We start from the raw sequence: 3,397 nt of genomic DNA, 5'->3' as shown, positions 1-3,397 counted from the left end.
TATAATTATTTACAGATTTTAACAATTATTTATATGAAATAATCATTAAAATGCATTTTTACATGCTTAAATACTTAGGAAAATGGTTTTAAATAGTAAACAGTGTTGAAAAAATATGAAATTATTAGGAAATCATTATTTCATACAATATGAATTACTGTAAAATTTTTATATTTTTCTGAACTGTTTTAGTATTTATTTAATATTTTAATGATTAAACAACACAAAATTCGGGAAAAATAGTAAATTATTCCCAAAAATTCTATAAAATTAATCATAGTTTTATAACATGATATAGAGCCCAGTGTATAAGTTTCAGATGTTTGTGACTATGGGAAGTATTTTTTATATATTTCATTATTAATTAATCAATAAAATCATAAATAATAGTAAACAGTAATATAAATGCATGAAACTTCATATATCATGTTTAATCAATATATAGGTCATCCCAGAATTTTCTCAGAATTTATTGAATGCAACAAGTATTTGATGTGAATTATTGTCCTACGTTATTGCAATAATTATAATAATTCAATAAAAATAAGTTATTTTCTGAAAATTTCCAGAACTTCTTATTTTATTGATGGTATTCTGAGAAAAATCAGATTTATGCATAAAATGAGTTTTAGATATTTTGGTGGATTTAATTTGTTTCTTGTATGAATTTGAAACTTTTAACAACATACCTTGATGAATGCTTCAAGAGGGATGAAGATTTGAGTATAATAGATTGTTCTTGGATGGAATATGAGTATTTCTTGGAGGAAATTTCGAGATTGAGAGTGAGAGAAAGAATAGAGAAGGTTTAAGTGGTGAAGAGAATAATGTGTTGAGAGAAAAAGGAAAGGAAAGTGACTCGCCGAGTTGTTCATCCAACTCGTCGAGTTCACGACCATCTTCATGTGACTCGCCGAGTCAACCTTGCGACTCGCCGAGTCCATTCAGTCCTTTTTCCATACAGACTTGCTTTGAGCCATGCAGCGGCTCCAAATCACAGATCCAAGCTTCTAGGGCATGCTTATCACGTAAAGTTGCAGACTTTACGTGCATGCATGGCTATAAAGGCTCTAAATGCCTATTTTAAGTTCTTAATGGAGCTTCATGCTCAAGAGGGACCTTAATCATGACCAAAACTGAAACTTTATGCTTCTAGAATCCAAGGAGGGTCCAAATCTGAAGTTACAACCTCAGATCTAGCCCATAGCTCCTCTTTCCAACTTAATATTCCCACAAAAACCCTAAAACTCAACCAATAGAAGAGATCCACAAGGAAAAAGGCGATTTGGTTACCTCCAAAAGATGATAACTGAGATAGGTGTTGATTCCCACACTCTACTTGCTCCAATCTCGTTCTCCTCCAAGCCTTCTCCCTCCAAAGATCCTCTTTTCAAGCTTTTAACACATAATGGGCACACACAAACGCGTATTAGGGTTCTCACGGACTCTCTAGAACTGTAAAGAGGCCCAAGGGAGGCTAAGGCTCCTTTAAATAGGGGTGCAAACCCCGGGATTTAGGGTTTCATCTGCCAGCTCCTACTCGCCGAGTCCGGATATGGACTCGTCGAGTAGGTCACTTAACACGCGATCCCACCCCGCTGCTACTCGACGAGTAGGGCAACCAACTCGTCGAGTAGAGCTTAACCCAATAAATCTTATTTAAATAATACCTGAGAATCGGGGCGTTACAACTCTCCCCCACTTGAACTAGAATTCGCCCTCGAAGTCCGCTGGAATAAACAATGTCGGGTAATGCTCGCGCATGTCCGCCTCCGGCTCCCATGTCCACTCGGATCCCCTCCGATGCTCCCACTGTACCTTTACTAAAGGTATTTCCTTGTTCCGCAGAATCTTCTTCTTCTTTTCCAAAATAGCCACAGGCTTCTCCACATAGTTCAGGCGCTCATCGACCTGAATATCATCCAACGATACCACTGCCTCCTGGTCCATAATGCATTTTCGCAATTGCGAAACATGAAATGTGCTGTGGATCCGGCTGAGCTCCTCCAGAAGCTCTAGCCTATAAGCCACCCTGCCAACCCTGGCAACAATCCTGAACGGCCCAATATAACGGGGACCCAATTTTCCCCTCTTCCTGAAGCGGATCACACCCTTCCAGGGTGAGACCTTCAGGAGAACCATGTCGCCCACCTGAAATTCCAGCTCAGATCGGCGTCGGTCGGCATAAATTTTATGCCGACTCTGAGCGGTCTGCAGTCGCTGTCTAATCTGCTGTATCATCTCGGTAGTTTGCAGAACTACCTCTGTCCGACCCATCACCCTGTGCCCAACCTCGCCCCAGCAGACTGGGGTCCTACACTTCCTCCCATACAACAACTCGAAAGGCGGGGTGCCAATACTGGAATGATAGCTGTTGTTGTAGGCGAACTCTGCAAGCGGTAGGTGGGAATCCCAACTCCCACCGAAATCAATGACGCACGCCCTCAACATATCCTCGAGGGTCTGAATGGTCCGCTCACTCTGCCCATCAGTCTGCGGATGGAACGCCGTGCTAAAATGCAGTCGCGTACCCAGTTCCTCATGGAACTTCTGCCAAAAACGGGAAGTAAACCTGACATCTCGATCGAAAACGATATAAACTGGAACCCCATGGCGAGAGACAATCTCTTTGACGTACAGGTCGGCCAACTTCTCTGCCGACGAACTCTCCCGTATGGCTAGGAAATGGGCACTTTTGGTCAATCGATCCACGATGACCCATATAGCATCGAACCCCCTTGCCGTCTTCGGCAACTTCGTGATGAAATCCATCGCGATCCTTTCCCATTTCCACATGGGAATCTCTAGAGGCTACAACTTGCCATGCGGCCTCTGATGCTCGGCCTTGACCATCCTACAGGTCAAGCACCTCTCAACAAACCAAGCGATATCTCGCTTCATACCAGGCCACCAATAACTCGAACTCAAATCACGGTACATCTTGGTGGCTCCCGGGTGAATAGAAAAACGAGACTTATGAGCCTCCTCCATCACTGTCTGCCGGACCCCTCCAGACATCGGAACCCAAACCCGACCGTAACGGGTCAACAATCCGCGGCTATCCTGAACAAACCGGGCGCTTTCGCCCTTAATCCTTTCCAACTTCCAGTTCTCTGGTCTCATACCCTCAATCTGAGCATCCCTGACCAAACCCACCAGCGGGGAATCCACCGCTATCCTCATACACCTGGATGGGGTAGAGGACCCAGCTGACTTGCGGCTCAAAGCATCCGCAACCACATTCGCTTTACCAGGATGGTAAAGGATCTCACAATCATAGTCCTTGACCACATCCAGCCACCTGCGCTGCCTCATATTCAGGTTCGGCTGATCCATGATGTGCCTCAAACTCTTGTGATCCGTATATATAGTACATCGGACCCCGTACAGATAATGC

This window comes from Lactuca virosa, chromosome 9, assembly GCF_052849685.1.
Source record: "Lactuca virosa cultivar CGN04683 chromosome 9, Lactuca_virosa_CGN04683_v6, whole genome shotgun sequence".
Lineage (NCBI taxonomy): Eukaryota > Viridiplantae > Streptophyta > Magnoliopsida > Asterales > Asteraceae > Lactuca > Lactuca virosa.
This window is presented reverse-complemented; position numbering follows the sequence as displayed.